Genomic DNA, 26,151 nt, shown 5'->3' with positions numbered 1-26,151 from the left:
TTCCTCCATTCTCTTTCATTTTGCTCCTCAGATCAAGTCATCCCTTGTCCATTACAAGAGGAATGTTATCATGATGCTCTTTCTCCTTCTTCTTTCATTCCATCCTCTGTGTGGGTTCCTCATCCATTATCTGTGCATCTCACATTGGCTGTCAGTTAGTTGGATTTATTCATCAATTGAATTATATTTATAACTGGATATTTCACGACACACATTAACTTGTCTCTGAAGTTTTTCTGGGTCACCACATAAATAAACGCATTCCCGTGCAGGGAGGGTATAGGCCACCCCTCGCAACTTCATCAGCCTCAAAGGACCACTTTACTGCCCGGCCATGTGTCCTGGTGGCCCCTTGGGTGTACGGGATGGAGCCGGGTACATTGGGCATTCTGTGCAGGGTAGCCCACACATGCTCATCCGGGCTGTAGGTGTCCTCCGACCACTTGAGGAAGGCCTGGATCTCGGCACTGTCAAACACATGGCCGACAAACTCTCTGGAGGCCATGAAGTAGGCGCTGCCCACGAAGATGGAGGTGCTGATGTTCGCTGGTCTTTCAGTTGCGCCATCAAGTCGACTTGGTCGAGGGTATCGTGATGGTATTGCCAACGTTTCTAAAAGGCAAGCGCAAGAGAGAGTGAGAGAGACGAGAAAGTAGAAATGATAGCTTTTCAACTTCGCCTGTGGCTTTTCCCTCCCCAACTCCTCTGCACTCTCCTCGCCCCCAGATCCAGAAAGATCCATGCACACTCCTTCTCTCAATTACTCACCTTACAGTGGAGAACAAGGCCATTCAGCCCCTCAGGCCTTTCTCACTCCTATTGCCTAGTGCCAGTCACTTGCCTATTTCCCCATATCCCTGCCTCCCAAACCATCTCCCAATGCTCATTCTCTGAGCAAACATAAAACTCATCCTCAAACTCTCCCAGTGGATCTTGCTCCAAAAATACACTTCAAGCTGTGCCCTCTGGTCATAAAGGTTGAGAGCACCAGAAAAATAGATCCTTCAGCCCATCATGTCTGCGCTGGCAAAACAGGCTCCTTGCTACTCCAGTCTCGTTTTCCAGCACTGGGAACATCGCCTTTCATGCCTCACCAGTGCAATGGAGACACTTTCCTGTGGTCATCAACTCCTGGAGTGGGACTTGAACACAGAGCTTTTGTGTCAGAGAGAAGGACATGGTGTGCAGGGATATAGTTCTTTGGAAGTTGCATTGCAGATGGACAGGGTGGTGAAGGAGGTGTTTGATACCTTTACCTTCATTGGTCAGTGCATTGAGTATAGGAGTTGGAATGTAATGTTGCAGCTGTAACAGAGATGGATAGAGCTCTGAAAGATAGTGGAATCAAGGGTTATTGGGAGAAGGCAGGAACAGGATACTGATTATAGATGATCAGCCATGATCATAATGAATGGTGGTGCTGGCTCGAAGGGCCGAATAGCCTACTCCTGCACCTATTGTAGATATTCCTACTTATAGACATTAAGAGGTTGAATAGGCTGGGGCTATTTTCCCTGGAGTGTCGGATGCTAAGGGGTATCCTTACAGAAGTTCATAAAATCAGGAGGGGCATGGATAGATGTTGAAATGATCAGCCGGATGATAGTACACTTCACACAGCTTCCTTTATCACATACATGCAAGAAGACTCAACCAGCCGAGTCAAAGCCCACCCTTGCCTGGAGAGTCTGAAACAGGCAGTTGCAATCACACTTTTACACACAAATCAGTGTTCCCTTTTCATGAATTACATTTTGATTTCAAGCCTTAACAACACAACTGATCAATCAGATCCTGATCTAGGTACATGACGTTTAGCATTAGATCATTGACCTTAAACTTCTACAACACCTGTTGAGTGTTGTTTAGGTCTTCCTGCCTTCTCACTTAACTGGAGCCAGTTTCAGTAAGCTAACTAGCTTGCACATGTGCTTGGCTGCACTTTTCTGTTGCTGCTCAGAATTGTTTAGCTGACCTCCTTTTCTGTTCTTGTCCCATTTTGATTCCTTCCACGTCAGCTGTATAGCCAAAGGTCTTTTCCCAAGGGTGGGGGCGTCCAAAACTAGAAGCATAGGTTTAAGTTGAGAGGGGAAAGACATGAGGGGTTTCTTTTTCACGCAGTGGATGATGTGTGCCTGGAATGAGCTCCCAAGAGGTGGTGGAGGCGGCTGGTACAATGACAATATTTAAAAGGCATCTAGATGTGGACATGAATAGGAATAGGCTAGAGAGATATGTGCCAAAGGCTGGCAAATGGGACTAGGTCAGATTAGGATGACTGGTCAGCGCAGACAGGTTGAACTGAAGGGTCTGTTCCATACTGTATGATGCTATGACTTGGTGCTCTCTGGTTATTGAGGTTTAGAACACCAAAATAATAAGTTGCCCTTCAGCCCATCATGTCTGCACTGGTCAAAAAGACAAGCTCCAAACTATTCTCATTCCATTTTGCAGCACTTGGCCCATACCCTTGAGTGTCTCACAATAGCAATGAAGACACCTTCCTATGGCCATCAGCTCCTGGAGTAGGACTTGAATCTAAATCTCCTCCCTCAGAGTGAAGGACACACACATTAGATTCTTTACAGTATGGAAACAGGCCATTTGGCCCAAGTCCACACCAATCCTCTGAAGAGCACCCCATCCACACCCATTACCCTACCCGATATTTACCCCTGACTAATGCACCCGAACACTATGGGCAATTTAGCATGACAAATCTACCTGGCCTGCACATCTTTGTGGATTGTGGCAGGAAACCAGAGCACCCGGAGGAAACCCACGCAGACACTGGGAGAATGTGCAAACTCCACACAGACAGTCACCCAAGGCTGGAATCGAACCCAGGTCTTTGGCGCTGTGAGGCAACAGTGCTAACCACTGAGCCACCGTACCACCCCTTCCACAAGACACAAGACACTTTATTCACATTGTGTCAAAAGATATCTTTTATTCTCGGTCCTTGTGCCATCATGCTTGGGAGATATGGATCCTTGGTTACCAAGGGGAGGATAGATTATTGATGGTATGCAGGAATGTGGATGGTGGAACAGGATCAAAAGGGCCAATGGCCTACTCTTGTTCCTTGTATGTATGGGAGCAGATCTCTTTTTTTTATCCAACTTACATCGGAACTTGCCATCATCTCATACAAATGGAGTTTAGGCTTCATTTGCGTTTCAATTCCTCAGATCTCCCCACCATGCCTCTAACCCAAAATCTTACATCTGCATTCCATTGCACTTGTACAATCGGTGAACAGTGAAGTATATTTCCTGGACTTCATTACCTAGTGCTCACCCTGTACCCATTGAATAAACCTCACCCCAATCTCCTTTGTTCCAATGGGAGCATCGTTGACCTTTCCAACTGAGCCATCCAACTTAAACCCTGGCACCATTCTGCGAAATCTCCTCTTCCCCCTGTCCTGAGGGCCCTCACATCATTTTGTAGTCACCAGAAATGATCACAAAAATCCAATTGGGGCTAAACCAATTTGACATGCAGCATAACTCAACCATTTATTGCATCAATGTCTCTATTTATGAAGCCTTCTGTTTTTCTACCCTTTTACAGCCTCCTCCACCTTCTAATGTTGATGAATGTTTATCGCCAGATCCCTCTAACCCTGCGCACTCTTTACGATTGTGCCATTATATTTCTATTACCTCTCCACATCCTTCTCCCAAAACATATCACCTTACACTCTTCTGTATTCACCTCTGACTGGATGCTGTCTGTTCATTGTGGTGACTCTGGACAATTCACATCATCCTCACCATTTGCCAATCCTCCAGGTTTATCATTGCCCCGAATATGGGCATTTTGCCACATACTCCAAGATTGATATCACTGACATATTGAATAAAAGCAGTCGTCTATTTAGGGCTGAGATGCGGAAACATTTCTTAACTTACAGGATAGTGAAGTTATGGAATCCTGTACCACAGAAAGCTGTGGAGTTTGAGTCATTGAATATATCCAAGAATGTGACTAACAAATATTTAGGTTTCAAAAGCATCAAAGGCATGGGGAGAAAGTGGGAGTATGGCTGTGAGATAAAGGATTAGCCATGATCATATAGTATGGTGGGCCTCAGGAAGGGCCAAATCATCTTCTCCTGCTCCGGGTCTTGATGTTTATATGTCCCAGCTGTGTGGATCATTCCCACCTACCAACCGACCAACCTCTCGTCCAAAACAATATCCATGAATCAGGCCTTGTGTTGTCAATTTTGTTGTTCAGCCGTTTTTATCTCGTGCCTAGTGAAACACTTCATTGAATCCAGTTCAGACAACATTCTCTGCATTCAAATTATCAGCTACTTCATCAATGCATGATGCGAGGTTGGAGACTTACCTTTTGAAAACCTGCACTGGCTTCACTTCATTAATTTGATCTAAGGCAGGTTGGTGCAAATTGCAGCCATTACTACCAGCATCAATGTCAAGTGCATGATATAAAGTAAACTGGGATCCATGCGGTGTGAGCCTCGGAGACCCAGGTTCAAGTCACTTCTGCTCCAGAGTTGTGCGATAACATCTTTGAACAGTTTCATCAGTAAATGTAAGACCATTAACAAGTCAGGACAGGAGTCGGCCATTTGGTCCCTCAAGCCAGCTTCACTAGGATCATGGCTGATTCAACATTCCTCAAGTCCATGTTCTTACTTTATCCCCGTAACCCTTAATTCCCCACTGACCAAGAATCTGAGCCTTAAATATATACAAGGACAGCTCTCTGTGGCAAGGAATTCCAAAGATTCACAACCTTCTGAGAGAGGAAATTCCACCTCATCTCAGTCTTAAACTGGTGCCCCTTTATACTGAGATAATACCCCCCTGGTCCTGGACTCTCCCATGAGGAGAAACATCCTTTCAGCATTTACCCTGTCAAGCCCCTTAAACCTGTCCATTTCAATGAGGTCACCTCTCATTCTTCTAAACTCCAGTAAGTAGAATCCTGTTTAGCCTTTTGTTTTGTAAGACAATCCCTCCATAATGGGGGCCATCCCACTGAACATTCTCTTACCTTCCTCCAATGAAACAACATGTTTTCTTAAATAAGGTGACCAGAAATGCTCACAGTACTCCGGATGTGCTCTCACAAGCACCTTGCACAGTTGCACTAAGACTTCCTAACTTTTATACTCCAACCCCCTTCAAATAAGGGCAAACATTCCACTTCAGTTCTGAAGAAAGGTCACCAGACTCAAAACATTGACTCTGTTTTCTCTCCACGAATGCTACCCGACCTGCTGAGTCTCTCCAGAAATTTCTGTTTTCATCCAATATTCCATTAGTCTTCTCAATTACCTGCTGCCCCATGTGCAAGCTTTCCATATTTCATTCACTAGTTCCCCCAAGTCCCTTTGTGTTGCAGCTTTCTGAAGCTTTCTCCATTTAAATAATATTCTATTCTTCTGATTTCCCTTCCAAATGAACAACTTCACATTTTCCCACATTGCACTCCATTTGCCAACATGTTTGCCAACTTCACCTGTCAATATCTGTCTGTAAAGCACATAAGACAACATATTTTACTGTAACTTGATATACATATATCAGCAAGGTTTGAGAAGGTTTGTAGTTCAGGTTGAGGTTCTCAATGTAGGTTTGTTCGCTGAGTTGGAAGGTTCATTGAAGATGTTGCCTCTTATGGTGACAAAACATCAGACAATATTACCAGAGTAATATTTCAAGTCAACTTCAGAGTACAACGGGGTCTTGATCAGATGGGCTAATAGGCCGAGGATTGCCAGATGGAGTTTAATGTCGATAAATGTGAGGTGTTCCATTTTGGAAAGGCAAATCAGGGCAGGAATAATACACTTCATGGTAAAGTCTGGGGAGTGATGATGAAACAATAGATCTTGGATTGCAGATTCATAGCTTCTTGAATATGGAGTTCGCAGATAGACAGGGTAGTGAAGAAGGTGTTTGCTACACTTGCCATTATTGTTCAGTGCATTGTGTGGAGAAATTGGGAGGTCATGCTGTGGCTGAACAGGACATTGGTCTGGCAATTTCTGGAATACAGCATGCAATTCTGGTCTCCCTGCTTTAGGAAGGATGTTGTGAAACTTGAAAAGGTTCAGAAAAGATTTACAAGGATGTTGCCAGAGTTGAGTGTGGAAATGCAGGAGATTGGTAATGGATGTGGAATAATTACAGACACGATGGTCTGAATGGCATCCTTCCGCAAGAATTCTTTAATTCTGCGACTAACACAGAGGGAGATAACTTCAAGGTTCATATTATCAGGAGGAACACCAAAGCCCTTTCCTTACCTGAGTGGTCAGAAAATTCCCTACTCTTTACTTGAACTAAGGCATAACCTGTCTCCACCAGTATCATCGCAAAAGTCAGCCATTCGTCCCTTCAAGTCTGCTCCACCATTCAAGAAGGTCACTGCTCTTCTGGTTGCAATTTCAATTCCACATTTCTATCGGTTGCCCCGTCGTCTTTATCTTTTTTTAAAAAAAGGTCACTTTGCTCACTCTTTCATAACTTCATCAACTCAGCCTTCATAACTTCATACAGTGACTGGATAATGGCCTCTGTGAAGTTATTCCTGATGTCGGGGTTCCCTGCTCCTCGGATGCTGCCTGACCTGCTGTGCTTTTCCAACAGTACTCTAATCTTGACTGTAATCTCCAGCATCTGCAGTACCCACTTACAGTCATAGAGATGTACAGCATGGAAACAAATCCTTCGGTCCAACCTGTCCATGCCGACCAGATATCCCGACCCAATCTAGTTACACCTGCCAGCACCCAGCCCATATCCCTCCAAACCCTTTCCTATTCATATACCCATCCAAATGCCTCTTAAATGTTGCAATTGTACCAGCCTCCACCACATCCTCTGGCAGCTCATTCCATACATGTACCACACTCTCCATGAAAATGTTGCCCCTCAGGTCTCTTTTATATCTTTTCCCTCTCACCCGAAACCTATGCCCTCTCTTTCTGGACTCTCCGTCCCCAGGGAAAAGACTTTGTCTATTTATCCTATCCATGCCCCTCATAATTTTGTAAACGTCTATAAGGTCACCTCTCAGACTCCGACGCTCCAGGGAAAACAGCCTCAGCCTGTTCAGCCTCTTGCTATAGCTCAAATCCTCCAACCCTGGCAACATCCTTGTAAATCATTTTAGAATCCTTTCAAGTTTCACAACATCTTTCCAATAGGAAGGAGACCAGAATTGCATGCAATATTACAACAGTGGCCTAACCAGTGTCCTGTACAGCCACAACATGACCTCCCAACTCCTGTACTCCATAGTCTGATCAACAAAGGAGCGTATACCAAATGTTGCCTTCACTGTCCTATCTACCTGCGACTCCGCTTTCAGGGAGCTATGAACCTGCACTCCAAGGTGTCTTTGTTCAGCAACACACCCGAGGACCTTACCATTAAGTATATAAGTCCTGCTAAGATGTGCTTTCCCAAAATGCAGCACCTCGCATTTACCTGAATTAAACTCCATCTGCCACTTCTCAGTCCGTTGCCCCATCTGGTCCAGATCCTCTTGTAATCTTCGCTGTCCAATTTTGGTATCACCTGCAAACTTACTAACTGTACCTCTTATGCTCGCATCCAAATCATTTACGTAAATGACAAAAAGTAGAGGACCCAGCACCGATCCTTGTGGCACTCCACTGGTCACAGGCCTCCAGTCTGAAAAACAACCCTCCACCACCACTCTCTGCATTCTAACTTTTGAGCCAGTTCTGTTTCCAAATGGCTAGTTCTCCCTGTATTCCATGAGATCTAACCTTGCTAATCAGTCTCCCATGGGGAAGCTTGTTGAATACCTTACTGAAGTCCATATAGATCACATCTACCGCTCTGCCCTCATCAATCCTCTTTGTTACTTCTTCAAAAAACTCAATCATGTTTGTGAGACTATTTCACTATCAACCGAAGAACAATCCTTTACATGCTTTGAACCAAACTTACATTTTTTTGTTCACTCTTAACTCTTAAGGGGTAGCTATGAGCACCCACATGGACCCCAACTATGCCTGCCTCTTCATCCATCGGCACCATTCCCCACCTTTTCCTTCACTACATTGATGACTGGATTGGCACTACCTCGTATTTGCATGAGATGGTTGAAAAGTTCATTAATTCTACCAACACCTTCCAACCTGACCTCAAATTCACCGGACAATCTCGGACACCACCTTCCCCTTCCTGGACCTCTCCATCTCCATCTCTGGCAACCAACTAACTGCAGACATCTACTACAAACCCACCAACTCCCACAGCTACTTGGAATACACCTCCTCCCACCCTGCCCCTGTAAAACCACTATCCCTTATTCCCAATGTCTCTGCCTCTTCTGCATCTGTTCCCTGGAGGACCAATTCCACCACAGAACATCCCAGATGACGTCCTACCTCAAAAACTACAATTTCCTCTCCCACGTGGTTGACAATGCCCTCCAGTGCATCTGCTCCATTTCCTGTACCTTCACCCTTGAACCACACCCCTCCCAACGCAACAGGGACAGAACCCCTCGGTCCTCACCTTCTCCCCCACCAACATCCGGATACATTGCATTATCCTCCACCACTTCTGCCACTTACAAACAGACTGCACCATTAGGGACATACTTCCCTCTGCACTCCATCTGCATTCGATGAGACCATTCCCTCTGCAACTCCCTTGTCAGATCCACACCCCCCACCAACCCACCCTCCCCTCCTGGCACCTTTCCTGACCTCTGAAAAGTGCAAAACCTGGACCCACACCTCCCCAGTCACCTCTGTCCAAGGCTCCAAAGGATCCTTCCACATCTGATAGAAATATACTTGTACCTCCACCAATGTCATCTACTGCATCCATTGCACCCGATGTGGTCTCCTCTTCATCGGGGAGACAGAACTCTTACTTGCAGATTGTTTCAGAGAACATCTTTGGGCCACCCACACCAACCAACCCCACCGCCCCGTGGCTGAACATCTTCCCTCCCACCTGTCCACTCAACCTTCCACACAACCCCTCCCCCCACCAGCCATACCTTCATCTATCTATCACATTCCCAGCTACCTTCCACCCCCAGCCCCACACCCATCCCACTTATCTCTTGGCCCCCTGGTCCACAAGCCTCATTCCTGATGAAGGGCTCATGTCCGAAGCATTGATTCTTCAGATGCTGCCTGACCCGCTGTGCTTTTCCAGTGCCACACTCTTGACTCTGATCTCGAGCACCTGCAGTCCTCACTTTCTCCTACACTCTTAACCTACTTACATTCCTGTATACTCTCGTAATCAGTCTATATCCCTCCTTATCCCAGGCCCAGCCCTCTCTTTCCACCCCATCCCTTCCAACTGACCATCTTCCTTTCCACCCATCTGCTCCACCCCACCCACTGCCCAATCACAGCCACCTCCTCCCTGCATCCACCAATCGCCATCCCACCCACTTTTCCCCAGCCCCACACCCCCATTTATTCTGCAGCCCCTTCCTCTCCCCGGGTTCTGATGAAAGTTTCCGACTGAAACGTCAATTGCCCTTCTACTCTGTTTGCAGCTCAACTCTCCAACTCCTCTGTATTCCTTTGTACATTCTGAACCTCCCTCCTTGCAACTGAACAGTTTTAACAACCCTGTCTCTCTATGTACAGGCAGGAGTGAAGGACTGGAGGGTGGAGAGAGAGAGAGATGATGGAGGGAAGGAAGATGGAAAACACTTGGATGAAGAGAGGCCCAGCAGACAGGAAGGCGGTAACCTTTTTGAACCCTGGTGCAGGATCCGACTCAATCACGGTGGAGCCGTTCAGAGCTCTGAGGCTGCGGACTATCTCCCGGTTGGTTTTCAGGGGGAAGTCTTGGCCACACACATTGATGAAGTACCTCCAGGGGACAGGGCTCTCCAGCAGCTCCTTCATGCAGTTGAGATCCGCCTGAACTCTGCTCCAGCCAGCATAGGTAACCCACTCCAGCTTGGCTGCGACAAAGACATTGTGGAAACACAAAGCGATGGCCCGAACGGCCGCATGAAATTGACTCGGGGATTTGCGGTCCACGTGGATACAGTAGACATTCTGTGGGGCGTAAATGCTCCGTAGAAGCCTCTCGAACATCTCAATGCTCTGGTGGATGACCATGGAGTAAGCCAAGGGGAAGTGTTCCTCCTCAGGGCTCAGGGGGACAGTGATATACTTGAGGGCTCTCACAAACGATCTGCAATTTCGGGTCATGTTCAGATAATCTCCCTCAGTGATGGCTTGGCGCTTGAGGGAGACAGTAATAGAGTTGAGGAGGGCCCTTTCCACCTCCTGCCTGTCCCCCTGGGTGATCTGCCAGCAGGTGGAGTTCTCCTCGACCAGCAGGAGGTGTTCCTGCATTGGACTGGCGCCTGATTTCACCAACCTGAGGTCAGCCGGCCCCCTCCTCTCTGGACCAGCAGCCATTGGCACAACAAGACCACCCTGAGTACACACAGCGCTGATCTGAGGCACGACCAGTGGGCACAACGGTTGCTCAGCTTGGGCATGGCACTTTCCAGAGGGCAGTGTCCCCAGTCTATAGGCAATAGGCAAATGCAGATTGGATGCTCTCTGTGCTGGGCAGCACTGCCTCCACCAAGCCTTGGGGAAGGAGTGATTGCAATTTACTGGAGAGATCGCAGCAGCCAGTCCCCTTTCTTTGTTCGACTCTTGTCTTCCCTTTTTCCCCAATATTCAACGAATGACTCCGACCTTCACTCCCTCTCCCCCCGGAACTGCTCTCCCTCTGGAATTCCTCTCCCACTTTAACACCTCTCCCTCTCTCCGTTACCCCTTTGTAACCCCGCTCCCTCTACAACCCCTCTCCCTTTGTAATCCCTCTCCTCCACTAACTCATTCCTCTCCCTCAGTAACTCCTCTCCTCCTTCTCTCGGTAACTCTCTCTCTGGGTAACTCTCTCTCTGGGTAACTCCTCTCCTCTCTCTCTCAGTAACTCCTCCCGCCCTCCTCTGCATGAAACCCAGCCAATGTTCCGTTGTTTCTCTCTCGGAGTCCAGGCTCCTCTCGCTCCTGTCTGCCTGCCTGGCTCCAGGCGTTTCCTTGCCCGGTCTCTGCTTCTCTCCGGCCGTTCCTGGACCGGTGTTGCCCGGGTGAAGTAAACGAGAGGATCGCGATGGTGTGCAGTCTGGATCGGAGAACCTACAACCAGAGAGAACACAGAGCCAGCTAAGCCCAATAAACCTGCCCCAGCCTGGGCTGCTCTTTCAGGAAGGAACCTGCCATCGAGCCCACAACAATGTGGGAGGGGTAACCCTTGGGTGAAGAGAGGGCCAGGAGACTGGAAGGTGGTTACCTGTTTGTACTGTGACTCTTAACTGCCGTCTGGGCTATTAGGGATGGCCAATACACACTGGCCTGGCCAACCGTGCCCCCATCCCATGAATTTATTTGAAAAAATGTGACAATAGTAAATCAAATTAAGTCAAACTTCACCACCTGTCTTCTCTCTCTGATGCGAAATTGGAATTATGGTGATTTGACCGTTCATAATAAAGCTGTGAATCTGAGCACAGCAAGTGGTTGTGAATCCAGAAAAAAAATTCCCCTGGCCAAGTGTGGCTCAGAGGTTAGCATTGCTGGAGCACAGTGCCAGGGACGAGAGTTTGATTCCAGCCTTGGGTGGCTGTGTGGAATTTTGCATGTTGTCTGCTTGGGTACCCTTCGGGTGCTCTGATTTCAAAGATGTTCAAGTTAGGTGGATTGGCCATGCTGAATTGCCCATAATGTCCAGGGATGTGCAGGCTGGGTGGGTTACCATACACACACACACACACACACACACACACACAGCAGAACACTCCTGCAGGTTTAGGCAATGCTCAATCTAATGCAACATCCTGGTGGATCTCCTTTGCGCACCCCTCCTCCCCAGTACATTCACATCCTTGCTATAATGCATTGACCAGAACTGCACACAGTGCTCCAGCTGTGGTCTCACCAAAATCCTGTAAAGCTTCAACATGACACCTCCCTGCTTATGTATTCAGTGGCTTTGACCCTTCTTAATTCCCTTACCTGCCTATCCTACTGCCTTCACAGATGGCTGGACACACAAACCAGGATCCGTCTAATCTTCTGTGCTTGCCAGGGCCCTCCTATTTAACATGTACTCCCTTGCCGTGTTAGTCCTCCAGAAATGCATGTCACAGAAATTTGGACATTCAGTAGCACAGCATGGAGAAAAAAAATGACTGGCATCAAGAGCTGGCATCTTTTAAACATTGTAACTGTGCTCACATACATTACTTCATCTGGAAGTTCATTCCATCACAAACCACTCTGGGGAAAAAAGAGTTGCTCCTCAATCTTTAAATCTTTTTGCTCTGACCTTACAAACATGGCCCTGAGTCTGAACTCCCCCACACTATGGAAAAGACCCTTGTCATTCACCTTATCAATCACTGTCATGATTTTATAAACCTCAACAAGGTCACCCCTCAATTTCCTATGCTGCAGTGAAAAACACATACAGTTCTGATGTGGATCCTTTAGAGAGGGGACAGAAAATGTTTACCAGGATGTTGCCTGGAATGAGAGATTTTACCTGTGAAGAAAAATTGGATAGACTGGGTTTGTTTTCACTAGAATGCAGGAGGTTGAGGGGCGACCTTATAGAAGTTTATAAGATTGTGAATGGCATGGATAGGGTGGAAAGTATGAGGCCTTTTCTCAGGGTGGAAGAGTCAGTTACTCAGGGACACAGGTTCAAGGTGCAGGGGTCAGGGGGGTGTTTAAAAGAGATATGTGAGGCATGTTTATCATGGAAAGGATGGTGAGTTCATGGAACACACTGCCAGAACAGACAATGGAAGCAGACACAATTGTTAGTTTTCAAGAAGCATCCAGCAGCAAGCATGAATAGGAAGGGAACAGAGGAATACGGATCCTGTAAGTGAAGACAGTTTTAATATGGAAGGCAAAATGTGTCGGTGCAGGCTTGGAGTGTTGAAGGGCCTGTTCCTGTGCTGTAATGTTCTTTGTAAAATGTCCCCAGCCTCTCCAGTCTATTTTTATATCTCAAACCCTGCAGTCTTGGTAACATCCTGGTAAATCTTTTCTGAACCGTCTCCAGTTTAATAATATCCTTCCTATAGCAGCATGAGCAGAACAGGACACAGTCTTCCAGAACTGCCCTTACCAACTTCCTCAGCACACCCTCCCAACTCCAATATTCAGAGAGCTGAACAATGAAGGTTATCACACTCCAGCAGGTATTGTTTCACCCTGACTCCCCTTGTAACTGTCCACATCTCGCTGGGACACTGATGGGAAACATCTTGGCTCTTTGACTGATTTGACCAAGTCTCATTTCCTACTGTTCCTGTGTATCCCTCAGAACAGGAATGTAATGTGCATTCCCATGGCAGCATCACGATGACAGACTTGTTTGTGGATTCACATGAAGTGGGCATCACTGACTGGGACAGCCTTGTTATCCATCTCCCTAATCTCTCCGGCATAAATGATAAGGAACTCTCCTCTTTAATTCCACTGTCCTTGTGTTTTAAGAACCCTGACCACAAATGCAAAGTCATATGGGAGAGAGTTCCAGAATTCTGTCCCAGAAAAACTGAAGGAAGGATGATTACTTTCAAAGTTGGGATTAAGGGTGAAGTGGAGAGTAACTGCAGAAGGAGCAGTGTTGCGTCATATTGCTGGCCTTGTCTTCAAGGTGATATTGATGTTGGGTTTACAAGGTGCTGTTGAGGGACCCTTCCTGAATTACTCTAGTAAATCCACAACAGGTATAACATTGTTTCCAGGAAAAAATGGACAGGATTCATCAGAGAAGGGAAATGCAAATTGCTCAAAGTCTTATGAGATGATAACATGGAGGGCCCGAGCAGCTGAAGGCCGGTGGAGTGATGGAATTAGGGGATGGTCAAGAGGCTGGGATCGCAGGAGGGCTGACATCATGGAGTGATAATGAGCATTGATGTTACAGCTAAGAGAGGGTTATTGAGCTGGGAGGTGGTCTCAGAGATAGGGTGAGGTGGAGGGGGTGGAGGAGGTTCTGGAAATCGGGAAGGTGTCAGGGCTGGATGAAGTTACAGAGATAGGGAGGAGTGTACTGGGTGGAGGAGATTATCGAGATGTACAACGCAGAAACAGTCCCATCAATCCAACTCATCCATGCCGACCAGTTCTCCTAACCTAATCTTGACTCAATTGACCACACTTGGCCCAAATCCCTCTGCACCTTTCCTCGACATATACCAATCCAGATGCCCTTTAAATGCTGTAATTGTACCAGCCTCCACCACTTCCTCTGGCAGCTCATTCCATACAAGCACCACTTCTCAGCCCATTGGCCCATCTCATCTGTACTCTGAGATAAACTTCTTTACCATCCACTGCACCTCTAGTTTTGGTGTCATCTGCAAACTTACTAACTGTATCCCCTATGTTCACATCCAAATCATTATATAAATGATGAAAAGCAGTGGACCCAGCACTGATCCTTGTGGCACACCACTGTCACAGGCCTCGAGTCTGAAAAGTCAGTTCTGTATCTAAATGGCTAGTTCTGATTGTGCTCCATGAGATCTAACCTTGCTAACCAGTCTACCATAAGGATCCTTGTCGAACACCTCACTGAAGTCCACATATATTGCGTCCATCGCTCTGCCTTCATCAATCCTCTTTGTTACTTCTCTGAACAAACTCAGTCGAGTTAGTGAGACATGATTTCCCATACACAAAGACATGTTGACTATTACTAATCAGTCCTCACCTTTCCAAATACATGTAAATCCTATCCGTCAGGATTCCCTCTAACAACTTGCCTGCCACCAATGTCAGGCTCACCGGTCTATAGCTTCTCTCAGCTTTAAAGCATCACCTTTTCATTTTGAGGCTATGTCCTCTGGTTCTCGTCTCTCCTACTCATGGAAACACCTTTCCATATCCAGTCTACAACGGGGTCTCAGTATTCTGTAAGTTTCAATCAGATCTCCCTCACTCTTCTGAACTCCATTGAGTCCAGACCCAGAGTCCTCAACCGCTCCTCATGTGACAAGCCTTTCATTTCTGGGATCATTTTTATAAAATGCCTCAGGAATGTTCTTAACTTACTATTGTAAGAGATGACATTACACTGAATTACATATTTTGACTGCAGGCTATAAAATCACCCAACTTTAGCAGCAAGCTATGTTAGTGACCCTTTCTCACTGACTGCTGCTATCTCCTCAACAGTTTGAAGGGTCTATGATGTGTAGATACTAGACAGTACAAACTGAGCATACACATCTCTCTGTAATGAAAACAACCCATGGTCTACTCAGACTATGTGGACTTTACCTTTACCTTCACCAAGCATACTTAATATGATTAAAAAAACATTTACTCAACAACAGGAATGCTGGATGATTACAAAAATAACTTGATCCACATATATTTTGCCCGAACCATGGTTGCTACCATATAAACAAAAGCAATTATACATGAGGAAGTCTAAACCCAGTTTATTCATCCTAGACATGTGTTGCAATTCAGTTCTTTGCTTTCTTGTCTTTGACAGTGCATTACCCTCTAATGTAGGTATGTCTGCTCTTATGTATGTTCTCCTTGTCTTTATCTTCATCTTCACTCTCAGAAGATTACTGCTGATCTCCTATTTCCTCTGCCGACAGTCCACACCCTGTTTGTCAACTGCAATTGAGAAAGGCATAGTGCACCATTTCTGATCTATACTGTAATGTCCCACTGGAGCTTCCAACTCATCTTGAAGTGGTTGAGTTATGATTGTTCAACTATGGCCCTGGTGGAAGCACGGGCAGTGTTATATCTTCATTTTGCCTCAGGGACGCATTAGCATCTTGATAACATTCATAGACCCTTATTTCAAGGAGATTGGAGTGTAAGAGTAGGGAAGACTTACTGGTGAGACGACATAGAGTCATACAACACGGAAACAGACCCCCCCCGGGTCCAACAAAACGTAGCTGAACATTATCCCAAACTAAACGAGTTCCACCTGCCTGCTCCTGGCCCATAGCCCTCCAAGCCTTTCCCACTCATGTACTGATCCAAATGTCTTTTAAACCTGATAATTGTACCCACATCCTCCCTTTTCTCAGGAAGTTCATTCCACATGCGAACCACCCTATGCATAAAGAAAGTTTCTCATCTTTTTAAAATCTCTTTCCTCTCACTTTAAAAATGTGCCCCCTAGCCTTGAAATGCCCATCCTTGGGTAAAGACAACTAGCATTAACTCTATCCATACCCATCATTCTTTTATAAACTTCTATCAGTCTCGAGGAATGTGATCAGTTTTGGTCCCCTTGTTTGGGGAAATTTCATTGGAGGACGTTGAGAGAAGGTCTACTAGGCTAATCCCTAGAGAGCAGGGATTGTCTAAATAGCAAATGCAAAACAGGTTGGGACTCTACTCACTGGAACTTAGAAGAATGATCTCACTGAAAAATATGGGATTCTTAAGGGATTTTACAGGAAAATGCTGAGAGGAGGTTTCTTGTCATAGGGGAATCTAGGACCAGAAAGCATTGACTCAGAATCAAGGGGTGCCAGTTTCAGACTGAAACGAGGAAGAATTTCTTCTCTTTGAGTCTTTGGAAGTCCTTGTCACAGTGCCCCCTGTGGGGGCAGAGTCCTTGTGTATATTTCAGGCTGAGATGGATAGATTCTTGATCAGTCTGGGAATCAAGGCTTCCAGGGAAAGCACAGGAAGGTGAAAGTGAGGAATACTGGATCAGTCACGATCCTATTGAATTGTGGAACAGGATCAAGAGCTTAAGGGCCTACTCCTGTTCCTGTTTCTTATGGCATTATTGTCATGTGGTCATCCTGAGCACTAACCTACTGTTCTGGAAATCATGGTGTCGAATACTACCACAGCTGATGGTGAAATATGAATTCAATAAAATCTGGAATTAAAAACTAGTCTATGATGACCATATAACCATTGTTGATTCTCAGATTACAGGTTTATTAGTGAAACTCCAGATCCATGGCAATTACGTTGGCTCTTAACTGACATCTGAAATAGTCGAGTAAGACACTCAGTTCGAAGGTAATAATGGATGGAAAACAAATGGCAGCCTTACCAAAAAAGCCACATCCCAGGAAAGAATAACAAAAGAAAAGAAAAGTATGTTATGAACCAAATTTAGAGAATTTTTCATTTAATTCCCTGCAGCTCTTCTTCTGTGGCCCAAGGTCTTTGGAAGGAGGCAGGATCTCGGGACTTGTCTACTACATCAACATCATGGCAGCTCCAAGACGGTCTGAAACAATCCTCCAAACTCTGGCATCAATGGTTAAACATCAATAAGTTACACACTGTGGAAGTGACAAAACCTTTCCATTTCCAGCTCTGCAGGTTTGTGATAGGGCAGTCTGAAAGCAATATGGGTACAGTTTATGGCATCCTACAGCTGGGGGAAGGAAGTGATGGCAGAGAATCCCACTGCCCAGGTTGCTTGGCTCTCCTTGTTATGGGTGAATGATGTAAAACAAGTGTAATCTGGAGAAAGAGACATCAGTGAAGCTTGGATGCATTTGCAGGTCGCCTCAACTGGGAGATGCTACAAAAGACCCGAAGTAAAATATATGTGTGTGTCAAGTGTATGGGATTTCAAACTAATGACAAATATGTTTTGTCCTAATTATTTGAAAGCACTTAATAATTATCTAGGTATGTCTTTCTGGAACCATGAATTAAAGGTGGAATGTGCCTCCTGGAATATTAATGGTTATTTGTTATATTGTGCTCGTTGTAAGAAAAATCATTGACAGGTTTTGTTCTGAGCAAGGATCACTGGACTCAAAACATTAACTCCTGATTTCTCTCCACAAATGCTGCCAGACCTGCTGAGTTTTTTTGTTTTTGGAATGACTGCAGTTTTTGAATAGGAAATGGGACTTTATTTTGTGTTTTGAAATATTTTGTAATATATTGCAAATAGAAAGGAAAACAAAGAACTGCAGATGGAACTGGAGATCTGAAAGAACCAAATTCAAAACATGCCTGAGTAATTCAGAGGCTCTGGTAACATCTGTGGGAAGAGAAACAGAGTTAACACTGAGTCTAGTGTGACTGTTCCTCAGAACTTTGTTTCTCTTTCCACGAATGCTGTCAGACCTGCTGCGTTTCTCCAGCATTTTTGATATTGGTTTTGATTTCCAACATCCACAGTTTTTGCCTTTAGTCAGATCTGAAGGTAAAGCCGTTCATATCTGTGTCTTAGGGGACACTGTTTGCAAGTAATCCATGGCTGATTCATTAATCAATAAAGACATTTGAGAGTGCAGGTGGGAGACAATTTAAAACAAGGAAAAAGAGTAAGTGCTGAGGGAATGCAGCAAGTTTGCAGCGTCTATAGAAAGAGAAATAGACAGACAGACAGACAGAGTTAACATTTTGAGATCAATGTTCAGTTTTCATGACAATTTAAGGCCTCCTCTGAATGACAGAACCTCCCACTAGCTCTGTTCTGGTGGCTCAGGACTGATGTTCATGTTCAAGTTTTGTACAAGGGCCAGATCCTACTCAAATGGCTACAGTTTAAGCAGTTCAAGCCTGTGTAAATTTTGGGAATTAATAGGAGGGTTTTGCAATTAAAGCCCAGCTACCAAGCCAAATCAAGCTGCAGTTGAAAATAATGCATTTGCATGGGATAGAACAAAGCAAACAAACAAAATAAATTGATTGCAAGAACGTTTCATCATTAAGTTTAGTCTACCCTTCCCTCTGAACATAATAAAACTGCAATGAACAATGCACCTGTTTCTAGAATTTGTTTTATTTCAACAATAAATACTTTGTACAGTGAGCAATAAAATCTTGCTGAGGACACAGGACAGTGAATATTTTCTCTGTGCTGACATTTGAAACGCAGATGGAAGTGATTTGGGATATTTTGGAGCTATCATGGTCCCTGGATCACTAAAGATTAGATGTATAAGTAAGATACATACGGAAATTCTGATGATAACACTTGCACGTTTCAAATTCCCATGAGCCTCTGTCGACCCTTCTCCCTGACCATCAAGAACACCCAAAGCTTCACACCCAGCTCCCCAGCCTGTGATATCCTACCTTGGTTTATTTAGACATTTCAAAGCAATGCTCTGCTTTCTGCAGTGAGTTTCAGTCACAGACATTGCAAAGTCCTCATTAGTTTCCTGGTAGCTGTTGGCTAAATCTAGGCTTCAACCACCTCTTGGGTAACTAACCTCCTGATAGCACCATCACACACACTGACTCCCCTTTCCCATCTATCATTCTGTTCCTTTGTCCATGTGATTCCTATCCAAACCCACTCATTACCTTCTGAATACCCAGTGACCGAGTGAATGAGCTAACCTCCAGATCCAGCCCCACAAACCTCCAGACCCTCTGAACCCTGTCAGTTGAAATTATAAACATACATCATGGATCATCCGATTTCAGCCCCAACCCCTACCCTCCCCTCATCTGTCCTGTCAAACACCTTGCCTGTTAGAACCATCCTCCAAACCAGAACTGACCAGAAAACACCGTCACCCACACATTCTAATTACTCCCATCAACTGGACTCTGCAATTCAACCCCAACCATCCAGCTTTTGCCCCCAAACAGACACAATTATCCCCATTGAAATGCATTGACACAATAGAGTCAGGCCTGAGTATACAGCCCCTTTTCCCAATGATCCGGATACAGTCAAGGCAGAACGACCAGCTCATCCTTGTACTAGCTCTGTAATCTGCATTATCCAATCTTTGTTTATTTAACCATTTCAAAGCCATCCTCTGAAATGTGAAGGAAGGATGTGACTCAGGAAACACATAGATTTGACAAAGATCTTCTGTGAAGATTGCAGCTCTGTATCAGCTAAGCGACAGAATTCCATGATTATGTGCAATGAAGCTATCACAGTCACATTCCATTAAGTTGCTGTGGAGAGTTTCAGAGATCAGAACTCCAGGTCGGGGACAGAATTGTCACATTCGATGGATTTCCAAGTAGAATTCTTGAGATCAAAGTTTGGTTTCTGGTCACTGGATTCGATAAGTTAACTCTGATTTCTCTTCACAGATGCTGCCAGACCTGCTGAGCTTTTTCAGTAGTTTCTGTTTTTGTTTCTGATTTACACTATCTGCAGTTCCTTCCATTTTATTTGATTATCAAGGACCTGAATGCTCAGCATTTGTCCAATATAAAATGTTCAAATAGCCAATCACTACGAGACAGAGACTAACAGTTAATAAGTCTGTTGTCCACCTGTAAACTTGTGAAATACTGACTCTCTTTGACCCTGTGCTGCGTAACTGACTTACTCAAGGGCTAATGCAACGGGCCAGACAGACAGTAAGTCAGTTGGCATGTGAGACAGTATTGAATGCCCATTGAATGCTCATTGGCATTTGGTGCTAAAAGATTGGATTATAACACAGTCTGGATAAGTTAGATATTGCAAACAGGAGATAATCAAATGGACAGTCACTATTTTCAATCATATAAAAGAAAGAACTGTGGTTGTTGGAAATCTGAAACACAAATAAAAATTGCTGGATATTTCTCTCTGCATTCTCTGTACCGAAGCTGCCAGACCCGTGGAGTTAACATTTTGACCCTTTTGCAGAATTGGACTTGAAATGTTAACTCTACTTTCTCTCCACTGGCTTCAATAAGCAGCTCTGCCGCCCCATTTTGGAGCAGATATTTTAATCTTCATTTGCTGAGTAACATCAACTCAGACAGCTCAGTTTCCAGACATGAAAGTTTTTGTTTTGGAAATGTGCATGCAATTTAAATCCCTCTGACTTGCCCTGTTGAAAAGGCTTTGGCTTCTTTTGATGGGCAACATAAAGACAGACCGTTTTCCCAAGATACAAAGATAAATGGTTTCTGTTCATATGAGCCTGTCCAATATATTTGTATTTAAATAAATCAAAATAATAGCTCTGTATCTGAACGTGGGCAGCTTTTGTGTCAACTTAAACAAACCCATAGCACACATTTATGTAAATAAATACAGCATGAGGGGAATGTTCGGAGAAAGCAGCCACTCAAGGGGCTGATCGATAGGCCCCCTGATGTTAGACATGAAGAGATATTGGCTGCTTGTGATAGTGAGATGGCAATCATCATTGCTGACTTGAATCTACACAAAGACTGCGTAAATCAGGTTGGCAGCAGTAATGTGGATGAGAGGTTATTGATGACCTTCGACACGGTATCTTCGAGCTGCGTGTTCTGAAACAACCAGACAGAAGGTTATGTTACTATCATCTGATTGATACTGTGTAATGTGACAGGATTTATGAAACAATCTCAGTGTAAAGGCTCTCCTACGTAGCAGCCATCACAATATGATTCAATTTTACATCGAATTTGAATGGAAGAAGATTGACCCTGAGGTAAGTATTTCAAACTTAAACAAGATCCACTCTGCGGGTTTGTAAACTAAGCCAGCTGAAGTGAATGGCATAACTGGCTCGGAGAGAGATCAGTGGAGACAGTGATGGCAGAGATTTAAGAGGATACCTCAGAATATTCAGAATAAGTATCTTCTGACTGAAACAAGAGACTTTAAAGGGAGGACTCGCTTTCTGTGGTTGATTGGAAAAGTTGAAGAAACCGTCCAACTTGAGGATATTGCAAAGATGGGTGGCAGGTCAGATGATTGATTAGAAAATAAAGAAGTGCAGAGAAAAAGGTTAATTAGAAGGAGGAAATTGGAATCTCAGAACCCAACTCAAAATCTTAAAAACAACAAAGCAAGAGTTTCCATGGGTATTTAAAAACAAAACATGGATGTAATGTGAGTGTCACTCCTCTGGGGAGTGAGAGTATGGAGTTATTGGTAGGTGATAGGAGGCAAAAAGTGCAGAGCTGGAAAAGCACATCAGGTCAGACAGCATCCAAGGAGCAGGAGAATCGGTGTTTCAGGCATAAACCCTTCATCCATAGATGTGAGGGAAATGGTGAATTAAATGAATAAGTACTTTGCTTCTATCTTCACTGTAGAAGATACAAAAAGCATTTCAGTAATAGTTGTAGGACATTGTTTTGCTGATATTGAAACTTCAGGCCAACTGTGTCTGCATGCTGACTCAGAACTGAGCACATGCACAGTTCCAGACTGTCTGCATCATCATCCCAATCTCCCTCACCCTCTCCCCTCCTCTCTGAATCTGAACATCACCACCATTCTCCGCACCACCTCCACCAGCCCCAACCACCATCAGATTGGACATCAATCTCTCTCCTCTCCAGGTCACAATCTCTCTCTCACCCTCAGACTTTCTCTCCCACCCCCACTCTATCCCTCCAAATCTCAACATCCAGTGAAATTGAGCAGACATGGAAAGAAGATGCATGATTGAAACACTTCAACCAATTGCATTCACCCATGCATGAGCAAGAATCTCCCTAGAGAATACTGTATGTGCTCCTCAGTGTCAACCCAACTGTAAGTCAGGAAGTAGGAGGGAGGGATGAACACAATGTAATTACAGTCACTAAGGAGGCTGGACTCAGCAAACTGATGATAGGTCTCATCACCTTCTGTCTTCATCCCAGAGTCTTAAAAGAGGTTGCTAATTCGGCTTTCGATGCATTAATGCAAATTATTTGAATTTCCCAAGATTCATTAGACTTCACTCAGTCAGAGATCATTTAGTCTGTCAATGTTTTGCCCCATCCCTTGTCAGTGACTATCACCTCCCTGCCTCTAAACCTCTTCTGGCCCCAAGGTCTATCTGGAATGACTTGATGGCATTAACTGCTGTTTGTAGACTCCTGCTGACACTAACCTCGGGGATGCATAAGGTTGACTTGGTACAAGGTTCATTCATTGAAACCTGCTGTTTTTCTATTACTATGGTATAATAATGTCTATTTAACCCTGACCGTATAATTAATTTAACAGTCCCTTATTTTGAAAGAGGATGTAAATGCATTAAGGACAGTTCAGAGGAGGTTTACTCGATGAAGACTTTGAATGAATGGCTTGTGCAATTGGGATAGGTGCTCAGACTGGGTTTGTTTCTGCTGGAATTTAGACGGGTTAAGAGTGATCTGATCAAACTGTATAAAGGCTCTTAATGATCTTGACACAGTGAATGTGGAATGGATGTTTCTTCTTGTGGGTGAGTTCAGAATTAGGGACCATGTTTATAAAATTAGTGAGGGCACTTTTTGGACAGAGATGAAGAGAATTCTTTTTTTGGGTGTGTAACTTTGGAATTGTCTGTCCCAGAAAGTGGGAGAGGTGAGGACAATGGATATTTTTAAGTCACAGGTAGATTTATTCCCTTGCATAACAAGAATCTAAGGTTACACTGGGTAGATGGGAACTCAAAACATAGACTTATCAGCCATAAACTTATGAAAGAGTGGAATAGGTTCAAGCGAGCAAATGAATTTGTTAGATGCATTCATGAAAGTTTCCTCAAGCAGTATATAGAGGATCCTACTCAGGAAGGGACAAAACTTGGTCTACTCATGGGGAATAGGGCAGGACAGGTGATGGAGGTGATAGTGAGGGAGCACTTTGGGACCAGTCCTATTAATTTTAAAGTAGTTATGGAGAGGAACTGGTCCACAGGTTCAAGTTCTAAATTGGAGAAAGGTGAATTTTGATGGAATTAGACAGGAGCTTGCAGGGGTTGATTGGAATAGTTGGTTTGCAGCAAAGGGACCTCCAGCAGGTAGGAGGCATTTAAAAGTGAGATCACTGGAGTTCAAGGTCTATATTTTCCTATGAAGTCGAAAGGCATGGTTGACAGGAATAGGGAACCCTGAATGACAAGAGATTTTGAGGCTTTGACCAGAAAACGCATGAGGCATGGCTGAGGTACCGGCAGCTGGGACCAAGGGAATCCCTGGATGTATACAGGGGATGCAGGGTTTTACTGAAGAAGAAATCAGGAAAGCAAAAAGGGGGCATGGGATGGCCTTGGCTGAGAAGGTTAGGATGCATCCAAAGAGATTCTTTAAGTGAAAAGGAGTAAGAATAACTAGCGAAAGAATAGTTATTTCTTGTTTTCTAAAGGCAAGTGTAAGTCATTTTGTTCCAGAGGCAATTCAATTGGACAAATTGATAGGCTTGAAGCAAAGCGCACTTTATGCTTACACTGCAGTTAAAATAGTGATTTTAAAATAGTGACAACTTCAAGATGGAGGTGGAGTAGGACACTTGAGATCGAGCTTGTCCACTCCGCCCATTTAGAGTCATCGGGTCATAGAGATTTACAGCACAGAAACAGACCTTACGGTCCAACTTATCCAGATATCCCAACCCAATCTAGCCCCATCTGCCAGCACCCGGCCCATCTTTCTCCAAACCTTTCCTGTTCATATACCCATTCAGATGCCTTTTCAATGTTGCAATTGTATCAGCCTCTACCACACCCTGTGGCAGCTCATTCTATACATGTACCACCCTCTGTGTGAAAAAGTTGCCACTTAGGTCTCTTTTATATCTTTCCCCTCTTAGCCTAAACCTATGCCCTCTAATTCTGGACTCCCCCACCCCATTTGTCTATTTATCCTATCCAAGCCCCTCATGACTTTATAAACCTCTATACAGTCACCCCACAGCCTCCGAAGCTCCAGGGAAAACAGCCCCAGCCTGTTCAACCTCTTCCTACAGCTCAAATCCTCCAACCCTGGGAACATTCCTGTGATTCTTTTTTGAACATCCTTTTAAAAGGAAGGAGACCAGAACTGCACACAATATTCCAAAAGTGGCCTAACCAATGGCCTGCAACTAACTCCTGTGTTCAATACTGTGACGAATAAAGGAAGTATACCAAACACCTTCTTCACTATCGCATCCTACCTGCAACTCTACGTTCAAGGTGCAAGAACCTGCACCCCAAGGTCTCTTTGTTCAGCAACACTCCCTAGGACCTTACCTTTAAGAGTATAATTCCTGTTAATATTTGCTTTCCCAAAATGGCTCCTACCATCACTACTTTACCGTTGATAAACTTTTGCACAAACTCCCTGAAAATTTATTTTTACGTAGCTTTCCCATGAGTTCTTGGCCTATAGAATACAGGCCTAATGCACTTGATGGTCTCTTAAGAATGTCAACCCCTGTGTGGCAAATTCCCAACTGCAGCATTGCCATGTGCCCTTGCAGATTAGAGGGATATTTAGTGGGATTAGTTCAGCGTTTTTCAAAAGAGGAGAATTACTTGAATATCGAAGTAGTACATACTATTCACTCTCAATAAAGGAGGAACAGAATATTGGTTTGCTTCAGCATTGTCTCAGATGCTGCAGATGGGAGCCCTGTGAGTATTCCTTCATTTGAAAAGGGGATTTTCAGACTAAATGAGAGAATAATTGTATTAGATGAAATCAATCAAGTCCCATTTGCCAGCATCTGGCCCACACCCCTTCAAACCTCTCCCACTCAAATACCCATCCAGATCCCCCTGAAATGTTGCAATTGTACCAGCCTCCACCACCTCCCCCGACAGCCCAGTCCACACACACATACCTTTCCTTTTCATTTTTCTCTTTTCCTCCTTCGCTTTTCCGTTTTTGTTCTTTCTCCTCTCTTCTTTCTTCTCCTGGCCATGGGACTCCTGGCCTCAGACTGTGTACAAACCCAGCCTGACAGTCTCTCGGCCCAGCTGAGCAATCTCTCAGTGGCCCACGGTGCCGCTCTCTCAATGGCTGAGCATGTGCAGCCTCTTGGCCAGGTGTGTCGATCTCTCTGCCTGATGTGGTGATCTCTCGGCTGGCTGTGGTGATCTCTCGGCTGGCTGTGGGAATCTCCCAGCCCACCATGGTAATCTCTCAGCCCAGCGTGATGATTTCTCAGCCTGGCGTGGTGATCTCTCAGCTTGGTGTGGTGATCTCTCGGACCGGTGTGGGGATCTCTCAGCCCAGTGTGGTGATCTCTCAGCCTGGTGTGGTGATCTCTTGGCTCAGCGTGATGATCTCTCAGCCTGGCGTGGGGATCTCTCAGCCCGGTGTGGTGATCTCTCAGCCCGGTGTGGTGATCTCTTGGCCCAGTGTGGTGATCTCTCAGCCCGGTGTGGTGATCTCTCAGCCCGGTGTGGTGATCTCCCAGCCCAGCATGATGATCTCTCAGCCTGGCGTGGGGATCTCTCAGCCCGGTGTGGTGATCTCTCAGCCCGGTGTGGTGATCTCCC

General features: G+C 44.9%; 1 pseudogene; it reads right to left on the bottom strand.

The window, feature by feature from the left end:
* Window positions 1-241: 241 nt before the first annotated feature.
* LOC132836657 (beta-1,3-galactosyl-O-glycosyl-glycoprotein beta-1,6-N-acetylglucosaminyltransferase-like) lies at window positions 242-25,783 on the bottom strand (annotated as a pseudogene).
* Between the last annotated feature and the right edge of the window lie 368 nt (window positions 25,784-26,151).

The sequence above is a fragment of the Hemiscyllium ocellatum genome, chromosome 47 (genome assembly GCF_020745735.1).
Source record: "Hemiscyllium ocellatum isolate sHemOce1 chromosome 47, sHemOce1.pat.X.cur, whole genome shotgun sequence".
Taxonomy (NCBI): domain Eukaryota; kingdom Metazoa; phylum Chordata; class Chondrichthyes; order Orectolobiformes; family Hemiscylliidae; genus Hemiscyllium; species Hemiscyllium ocellatum.
Note: the sequence above shows the minus strand (reverse complement) of the source record. Positions and strands in the feature narration are given on the sequence as shown.